The sequence below is a fragment of the Eurosta solidaginis genome, chromosome 5 (assembly GCF_040869045.1).
Source record: "Eurosta solidaginis isolate ZX-2024a chromosome 5, ASM4086904v1, whole genome shotgun sequence".
Taxonomy (NCBI): domain Eukaryota; kingdom Metazoa; phylum Arthropoda; class Insecta; order Diptera; family Tephritidae; genus Eurosta; species Eurosta solidaginis.
In genome coordinates, this window is record NC_090323.1 from 196,643,849 (window position 1) to 196,654,764 (window position 10,916).

Here is a 10,916-nt window from a genome sequence, read left to right on the forward strand (position 1 = left end):
CCTAATGGCGATATTTCGAAAAGGCGTCCACCTATAGAACTAAGGATTACTCCCTTTTAAAATACTCATTACCACCTTTCATTTGATACCCATATCGTACAAACACATTCTAGAGTCACCCTGGCCCACCCTAATGGCGATATCTCGAAAAGGCGTCCACCTATAGACCTAATGTCCACTCCCTCTTAAAATGCTCAGTAACACCTTTCGTTTGATACCCATATCGTACAAACATTCTAGAGTCACCCCTGGCCCACCCTAATGGCGATATCTCGAAAAGGCGTCCACCTATAGACCTAATGTACACTCCCTCTTAAAATGCTCAGTAACACCTTTCGTTTGATACCCATATCGTACAAACATTCTAGAGTCACCCCTGTCCCACCCTAATGGCGATATCTCGAAAAGGCGTCCACCTATAGACCTAATGCCCACTCCCTCTTAAAATGCTCAGTAACACCTTTCGTTTGATACCCATATCGTACAAACATTCTAGAGTCACACCTGGCCCACCCTAATGGCGATATCTCGAAAAGGCGTCCACCTATAGAACTAAGGATTACTCCCTTTTAAAATACTCATTACCACCTTTCATTTGATACCCATATCGTACAAACACATTCTAGAGTCACCCTGGCCCACCCTAATGGCGATATCTCGAAAAGGCGTCCACCTATAGACCTAATGCCCACTCCCTCTTAAAATGCTCAGTAACACCTTTCGTTTGATACCCATATCGTACAAACATTCTAGAGTCACCCTTGGTCCACCTTTATGGCGATATCTCGAAAAGGCGTCCACCTATAGAACTAAGGATTACTCCCTTTTAAAATACTCCTTACCACCTTTCATTTGATACCCATATCGTACAAACACATTCTAGAGTCACCCCTAGCCCACCCTAATGGCGATATCTCGAAAAGGCGTCCACCTATAGACCTAATGCCCACTCCCTCTTAAAGTGCTCAGTAACACCTTTCGTTTGATACCCATATCGTACAAACATTCTAGAGTCACCCCTGGCCCACCCTAATGGCGATATCTCGAAAGGGCGTCCACCTATAGACCTAATGCCCACTCCCTCTTAAAATGCTCAGTAACACCTTTCGTTTGATGCACATATCGTACAAACACATTCTAGAGTCACCGCTGGCCCACCCTAATGACGATATCTCGAAAAGGTGTCCACCTATAGACCTCATGCCCACTCCCTCTTAAAATGCTCAGTAACACCTTTCGTTTGATACCCATACCGTACAAACATTCTAGAGTCACCCCTGGCCCACCCTAATGGCGATATCTCGAAAAGGCGTCCACCTATAGACCTAATGCCCACTCCCTCTTAAAATGCTCAGTAGCACCTTTCATTTGATTCCCATATCGTACAAACACATTCTAGAGACACCCCTGGTCCACCTTTATGGCGATATCTCGAAACGGCGTCCACCTATGGAACTAAGGATCACTCCTTTTCAAAATACTCATTAACAGCTTTCATTTGATACCCATATCGTACAAACACATTATAGAATCACCCCTGGTCCACCTTAATGGGGACATCTCGAAAAGGCGTCCACCGATAGACCTAAGGCCCACTCCCTCTTAAAATGCTCAGTAACACCTTTAATTTGATACCCATATCGTACAAACAAATTCTAGAGTCAGCCCTGGTCTACCTTTATGGCGATATCCCTAAATGGCGTTCATCCATAGAACTATGGCCTATTCTCTCTTAAAATACTCTTTAATACCTTTCATTTGATACACATGTTATACAACCACATTCCAGGGTTACCCCAGATTGATTTTCCATATTTTGTCTCCATAGCTCTCAACTGAGTATGTTATGTTCGGTTACACCCGAACTTAGCCTTCCTTACTTGTAATTTCTAAAATCTAGTTATTAGATAAAATATGAGCAGCCAGGTAAGCAAACATTTTAAAATATGTAAATAATGCAATGTATCACTCGTCTCCAAAAAAGTTTGAAAAACATTGTTGGCAAATGATTTAAGTAATCGAACAGCGATTGAACAGGTGATCGAGGCTCTTAATATTGTGAACGTTTTTTCCAAACCTTCGCCACTTGTATGAATTCACAATGACTACAGTTCAGAATTTTCATTTCAAATTCGTAAAATCACAACTAAAGTGGAAAAAATTACAATTCAAGTTCAGAATTGTAATTTTAAACTAAAATTCAGTAAACTAAATATTTTAGTACAAGTTCAGTTCAGACAATTGCTACTTTGGTTCAGAATATTACAAATCATGTTTAGAAAACTACAAACCCAGTTCTCCGGCCATGCGTATATCAGCTTCAGCATACCCCTAAAGAGGTCAGCAAACTGGACTAAATTCCAGAACCAGGTAGAAACGAAACTGGGACAACCCAAAGAGGTTGCCAATGTGGAAGGACTGGAGGAGTCTAGTGAATTAAAAAAAAAAAAAAAATCCTAAAGAGGACGCTTATGACTGCGTATAACAAAGCTTGCCCTCTAAGAAGATTCAGAGGAAAACAAAGCCGCCATGGTGGAGCAATGAGCTGAGTTTTCTAAAAAGACAGGTAAAAGAAATGTTTAAACTAGCAAAGACCGCGGAAAGCGGAGCGTGCCGGGATCTTCTGAGGATCTACAAGCGTGAAATTTCCAGGGCGAAGAGAATCTCATGGAAAAGTTTCTGTACGGACATAGAGTGCTCCAGCGAAACAGCACGGTTGAGAAAAGTCCTAGCAAGGGGAAATATAGTCCAGGGACTAATAAAGAAAGAGAACGGGGAATGGTCACGTAATAGTAAGGAATCCCTCGAGGTGCTTCTCGATACACATTTCCCTTCGGGAGATGGTTTAGAAGAGCCAGCAGACAGCACTCACACTTCGATCACGGAGCGGGTAGTGTCGGGCTTGGTGAACGATACCAAGATCGAATGGGCAGTGAAGTTTAAATCGCCGGACTCAGATGGTATATTCCCGGCCTTGCTACAAGTTTCAAGTAGGGCGGTCGTGGAATGGCTTAAAATAATATTCGATGGGTGCATAAGACTGAATCATGTACCGCACTCTTGGATAACTGATCGTGTAGCTTTCCTACCAAAGGCGGGGAAGATCGGTCACGTGTATCGCAAAGACTACAGCCCCATTAGCATCTGCTAAAAACCTTTGAGAGGCTGATAGATGTGTGCATAAAGTCCAACGTGGATGAAAAGCTGCTCTCCACAACACCACATGCGTACACCAAAGGCAAGTCGGTAGACACCGCATTGCATAGGGTGGTAATAAGCGTAGAAAAAGCCCTGGAATATAAGAAATATGCTCTAGGAGTTTTCTTAGACATTGCCGGGGCTTTGAATAATGTTTCTAAATGGGCGATTATGGATGGCCTTAACTACATTAAAGTACATTCAGCCTTAACCAGATGGATCAGCTGCATGTTAAATTGCAGGAAGATTACATCACAATGGGGATTGTACGAGGCCACGAAATCAGTGGACAGGGGAACGCCGCAGGGAGGTGTGCTATCACCTCTGCTGTGGACGCTGGTCATCAACCAACTGCTCAAGCGATTTGGTGAGGGACTCGTAAAACTTACGGCTTACGCGGATGAAGTTGCAATTGTCATAAGTGGAAAGTGCCTTCCAACGATTAGCTCTTTGAGGGATCGGGATATTCATACCTGGGCATCAAATGTCGGGTTGAAAGTCAACGCGGATAAGACGAATATGGTCTTGTTTACAAAGAGGTGCAAGGTCCCAAATAGGATCAGGCCTAAGTTATTCAGGGGGACCCTACAGGAGAAACCTTGCACAAAGTATCTAGGAATTATCCTAGAGAGTAAGCTGTCATGGAAGCTTAACGTGGAGGAGAGGGTGAAGAAGGCTTCAACGGCACTTTATGCATGTAAAAGAATGCTGGGGTATACGTGGGGCTTATCGCCCTCTCTTTCGCTTTGGGTTTTTACAGCGATTGTAAGCCCTATCCTATAAAATGGAGTTCTTGTTTGGTGGAAAGCCACACAAAAAACAACATACCTCAAAAAATTAGAGGGGGTATGCAGACCATCAATGCTTACCATTACGGGAGCCCTGAAAACAACCCCGAAAGTTGCATTGCATGCAATTCTGCACCTTCCACCTGTAGACCTGTTAGCAAAGAACATAGCGTTAACAACTGCAACCCGGCTCGGTGCCTCGGGGCAGCTTGAGCGCTGACCATACGGCCATAGTAGTATAGCGTCATCAATCACAAGATGAACAGAATACCTGATTCCCTATCTGCGCTTCGAGGGCGATCTTAACGCCACAATAGAGGTGCACGGTTGGCACAAGGGTCCTCAAATGGCGGACGAGGCGATACATGTGTACACAGATGGTTTCAAAGTAGTGGAAGGAGTAGGGTCTGCGGTATACTATGCTGATCCGGAAATAAACAGATCGTACAGGCTGCCGGATTACTGTAGCGTTTTTCAAGCGGAAATAGCAGCCGTAACCAAAGCAGTAAAAACCCTGGAAGAAAATAGCCCAAGCTGCAACCGTGTTAACTTTTATATTGACAGTCAAGCAGCAATTAAGGCAATAATCTCGCATAGCACAGCATCTAAATGCGTGTTAGAGTGTAAGCAGTCCCTGGAGAGAATTGGGACAGGGAGAAGCATACATCTATACTAGGTCCCAGGGCATATGGGAATAGATGGGAATGAAAAAGCGGATGAACTAGCTATAAAGGGCGCATCCCTTGAAGCTTGCTCCATAGACGTCCCAATTAGACTGGGAGAAGGCGAGAGGTGCACATGATCGACCAAGCAGGAAAGGCGTGGGTTCAAGCGCGGGGCTCTAAAGTGTAGAAGATTATGTGCAGGTCTTACAACCTTAGACTAACAAAGTTGCTTCTATCATTAAAAAGAGAGGACTGTAGACTCATGACGGGTATTCTGACTGGACACTGCCTTCTGGTGTCACATGTCTTTAAATTAGGCTTGGTCAGTGATGGCAGATGTAGGAAGTGCGGGCTGGAGGAGGAAGCGATCGAGCACGTTCTGTGCTCTTGCCCTGCGCGTGCCAGGCTAAGACTCCAGCTATTAGGAGTGATACAGCTGTCAGATTTGAAGCAACAAGTGGCTTAAATCCTAGGAAGCTTCTAGTGTTTGCCAAGAGGACGGAGTTATTTTATAACATAGGTCCTGGTTTTTATAGGGTTTTTCAGTTTGGTCGTTAAAACAAACTTCTGGTAACACTACGGACTTATTCAGTCTATGTGAGGTCCTCATGGACCAGCCAGTTCAACCTAACCTAACATAACAACTCCAGTTCAGAACTTTGGTCTCAATATCATGAAATTGCAACTCAAGATCAAAAATCTCACACTCCAGTTCAGAATTTTCATTCAAATTCAGAAAATTGCAACTAAAGTTAAAAAATCTAATTTTTATTTCAATTTCACAAATTTGTAATTAAAGTGCGGAAAATTTAAATTCAAGTTCAGTATTATATTTCAAGTTCAGAGGATTGCAACATGCTCATAATAATTTAGTTCAAATTCAGAATTATTAAAACCAAGACAATTGCAATCTGAGTTCAGAATATTAAAAATAAAGTTCAGAAAACTACAACTCCAGTTCAGAACTTTGATTTCAAATTCAGAAAATAGCAACTAAACTTCCGAAATCTCAGACTCTAGGTCAGAATTTTCATTTCAAATTTAGAAAATGGCAATTTAAGTTCAGAATTATATTTCAAGTTTCAGAAAATCACAATTCAAGTCCAGAATTCTCATTTCAATTTTAAATCATATTCAGAAAATTACTTATCGAGTTCAGAAAATTACAAGTCAATTTCAGAATCACTAATTTAATTTAGGAAGTTAGAATTCACGGGATGGTGATGAGCAGGCGCTTATCGATGCACATTTTCCATTGGAGGATGCAGCCTCCGAAGCGAGTAGTGTCAAGATTGGTGACCAAAATCAAAATCAGATGGAAGGGAACATTTTATTTTTTAAATCGCCAAGTGCGGGTGAAATATTCGCTGGCATTCTACAAAAGCCAGGTAGAATGATCACAGTGAGGATCAAGATACTCTTTGATGGGCGGATAAGACGAAATATTGTGCCGCATTCCTGCATCCTAGCAGAACGGCTGGCATTATTTCCTCAGTAAAACGTGCATGCACTAAAGGCAAGTCGAGGGTTGCATAGAGTGTTGCTAAATAGAGAAAGACTTCGAAAGCGAAGAGTACGCCTTAGGTGCCACCACATATATTGTTGGGGCTTTCAACAATAACTCGAAATGGGTCACGATGGAGGTTGCCCCCAGAATTTTGAACGTGCGCAAGATTCGAGGAGCTAATCGCGGCTCGGATCATTATCTCGACTCAGCCAAAGATTATCGAAAATAAAGATGTTGCAGGCGCAAACTTCGGTGGAAAGCAGCGGAGCGCAACAAAATTCTAGTAGGTCACTTTCACCACACCAAAAACTTTAACACAATTTTTAACATAATTTAAGCACAGAAATACATTGATTGGAGTTTTAGTGAGTAAAAGTTAAAATTCTGAACACATTAGCTGAATAAAAAGTGTACAAATAATTATTAAATAACAAATACAGACAGTGGTAGTTTAACAAATTCTGCTGTGGTAAGTGGTGAATGTGACCTACTAGAATTTTGTGAAGCTTGCCTCACACGATTTTTCGTCTATGCAATGTCTCTATATTATATCGTTTCTGATTTCGCCCTGCATAACTTTTTCATTTTATTCTACTTAATACGGAAGGTGTCACACCCATTTTACAAAGTTTTTTCTAAAGTTATATTTTGCGTCAATAAACCAATCCAATTACCATGTTTCATCCTTTTTTCATATTTGGTATAGAATTATGGCATTTTTTTTTCATTTTTCGTAATTTTCGATATCGAAAAAGTGGGAGTGGTCATAGTCGGATTTAGGTCATTTTTAATACCAAGATAAAGAGAGTTCAGATAAGTACGTGAACTAAGTTTAGTAAAGATATATCGGTTTTTGCTCAAGTTATCGTGTTAACGGCCGAACGGAAGGACATACGGTCGATTGTGTATAAAAACTGGGTGTGGCTTCAACCGATTTCGCCCATTTTCACAGAAAACAGTTATCGTCATAGAATCTATGCCCCTACCATTTCACAAGGATTGGTAAATTTTTGTTCGACTTATGGCATTAAAAGTATTCTAGACAAATTAAATTAAAAAGTGCGGAACCACGCCCATTTTGAAATTTTCTTTTATTTTTGTATTTTGCTGCACCGTATCATTACTGGAGTTGAATGTTGACATAATTTACTTATATACTGTAAGGATATTAAATTTTTTGTTAAATTTGACTTAAACAAATTTTTTTTTAAAAAGTGGGCGTGTTCGTCATCAGATTTTGCTAATTTTAATTTAGCTCATATATAGGAATCGGAGTAATGCTCTTGCCAAATTTCATCATGGTATCTTAAACGACAGCCAAATTACAGCTTGCAAAACTTTCAAATTACCTTCTATCAAAAGTGGGCGGTGCCACGCCCATTGTCCAAAATTTTACTTATTTTCTATTCTACGTCATAAGGTCAACCCACCTACCAAGTTTCATTGCTTTATCCGTCTTTGGTAATGAATTATCGCACTTTTTCGGTTTTTAGAAGTTTTCGATATCAAAAAAGTGGGCGTGGTTATAGTCCGATTTCGTTCATTTTAAATCGCGATTTGAGATGAGTGCCCAGAACCTACATACCAAATTTCATAAAGATACATCAAAATTTACTCAAGTTATCGTGTTTACGGACGGACGGACATGGCTAAATAAATTTTTTTTTTACCCAGATCATTTTGATATATAGAAGTCTATATCTATCTCGATTAGTTTATGCCGTTACGGATTACCCCTTATGCGAACAAAGTTAATATACTCTGTGAGCTCTGCTCAGCTGAGTATAAAAATTAATGTCCGTTTGTGTGAGGCTTATAGAATCAAAAACTATCCGGTCGATTTTGTTCAAACTTTCACATATGTTGCGTATACTACACGCCAACATGTGGGCATGTGAACGCATAGACAGTGTTTTTACATTATGGGTATCAAATTGAAGCTGTTGATGAGTGCTTTAGTACAGAGTAAGTTTTACACCGCTGGGTGACTAGGGTCTCGAGATATACGCCAAAACATGGACCCGGATACCCCTAGAATGTGTGTGTGTATTATGGATATCAAATGAAAGCTGTTGCTGAGAGCTTTAAAGTAATTTTCGTTGTGATATTCAATTTAGCCGCATCAACCTGACAAAACTGATAAATATGTATGCGAAGCCGAAATAAAGACATGAATTAATAATACCCACATACCTATTTACATACGTCCTATTTGATGTGCCTGAAATTTGGTATATAAATTTGCCTATATTAGTATTTACGATGCCTTTTTTCCGGGAAGTAGACCTGGGATTAGGACTAGGACTGGGACTGAGACTGAGACTGAGACTTGGAGTGGGACTGGGACTGAGACTCGGAATGGGACTGGAACAAAATACATACCACCCTCTGGGACTGGCAATAAGAGATGAAGAAGAATGAGAAAAACTTGAGAGAAGAGAAAAGAGAGAAGGAGACTGAGAAAGAGATAGAATGAGACGAAGATGGAGATGAAGCGAAAAAGACGGAGGGAGGAGTGAATAAAAAGATTAGGAAAAAGTGTAGAGGGGGGAGGGCAGAGTTAGGCGGAAAAAGCTTATTAAAATGTATGCAGATAGACCAAATTTAGAGCAGAACAACGTCTGTCGGGTCTGCTAGTATTTAATAAAAAGAACTATAACTCTTTTCGATGATGAATCGATAGTGCTTCGATAAAAATCAATTATATGCCAATAACAAATTGGTAAAACTCGATATCTTTTTGGTAACAAATCGATAACTCGTAGATGAAAAAATCGATAATTCATCGATAACCTTTGCTATTGATAGCAAATTAAAACACTTCGATAACAAATCGATCACTAGTTTATATGTATCTCGCCGATAACTCACCTACATTTAACACATCTTTCCATTATCCACCCTGTCGGAAAATAAACAAAACAAAATGAGTCCTTCCTTTCATTTCCTTGTTGACCTAGGAATGTTTTTCACTTGATTTTAGGCAAGTAAACAAACATACTACTACACCACCTAATAGATGCTCCGGTAACCTTAATGAAATCATATCAAAACATTGTATACATAGTTAAATGCCGTTGACGCTTTAAATGCCGCCCATTCATTGCCTTTTATTTACAGTGCCGAAAAAAACATATACTTACCGGCACGCATAAATTGTTTGGCAAATAAATAGTAAAACTACTAAAGTACTAAATCCGTTTATTTGCGAAATGTGAGGATGTAGCGAATAGCGAAGTTTAGACATGCGCGGATGTGAATGCGAATATCAAGAAATTTTAGATATCGTCGGCAAAACCAGGCGCTGAATGAGGTGGGCATCACTCAGCACTAGTTTTTATGAACCCATTTTTCAATGAAGCTTTTAATTCGAGGACGAGGTACATATTTTGAATTTTGAAGTCTTCGTTCGTGCACCTTGCATAATGTGATGTGGTAATCAGCTCGTGTGAGTTATGAAAGAAAGGGCGAGCGCTTCGAAATATCACTCCGGCTAACTCGGCTTAAGGGCTGATCGAGTTTGAAGCGGCGACTGTTCACCAGGATGTTCAGTCGACAAGCAAAGGCACCGAATTGTCTACCCAGGCTTAGCGCTGGGACTAGCTTTAAGCCACCTTCCAGCGAGAGAATGTAACAACCATCGAAACTCTTCTCTAAAGTAATAACGACCACGTCATAATTCGTTGGACTCTTTCAAAGAAAGGTAAAAAAACACTGAAATTATCGTAACACAGGAAACACGATGGAAGAGGCGATGGCCGTGAGAAAGAGAGTCTGCCGCCAAGGCTAAGCTTTATCTAATTCTACTCCAAAATATTAACAAAAGCTAATTGGCTGTATCCGGATCGAAGTGGTAGGAGAAGCAGTGGCACTAAGAATGTTTGACATACGACTAGCTGCTCATAATTCAGACGGCTGATGATCATTCCACTCGGTTCTTATACCTGCTCATCGAGAGCAACTTCAACCAGAAGATGTAACCGTGGCAGAAACATTATCGCTCACTACATATCGCCGTTCTAACAGGGCTTCGATATATCGTTAAGAATATAGCGAGGCACCGGAAAACAGCGGTTAACCCACCGAACCATTCAAATGCGGCGGCGATGACCAGCAGCTCTGCCCAATTCATATGAAAGTTGATGTCATAAACCGCTTATTTTGCCGATTTTATTTTTTTGCTTAATTGGCACTTAACCGTCTAGGTAAACATTTATGGCGGTCCAACTAAAAAGCTATCTGGCGTCATTGGTTACATCAATCTAAAATGTTTTCCAAATGGTGCTTCCAGCGGAGTGGGGCTTGCCCTCTATCTTTGCTTCCATAGGCGAGTTCCGATAGGAATACATTCTTGGCCAGAGCATCATCTTTCCCAAATGTCCCAAATGAGCGAACTGAATGGACCTTTTTAGAACGGTTTCATACCTAGTAAGTGCACTACCGACCATATTTTCACGATATGTCAAAGCCTGGAAAGATCCCTTGTTAAAATGATCCACCATTTTTGAAATTGCCTCTGCTTAAAAGAGTTAGCCTGGTCCACTCCATAACCTTTGCCATCGGTAGCCAGGTTCCGATATTCGTTCTTGCAGGAAGTCTTCGTTTTTTTCTTGCGGAAGCGTTTGCCCACTATTATCGGTACATTCGACCGCAACGTGCCTTTAGAGCCGCGTACATTTTTACTATGTTATTCTCATCTCTGGCTTTGCTGATTGCTACCCACAAATGTCTGATGGGACTGCACGATAAATGCTTAGG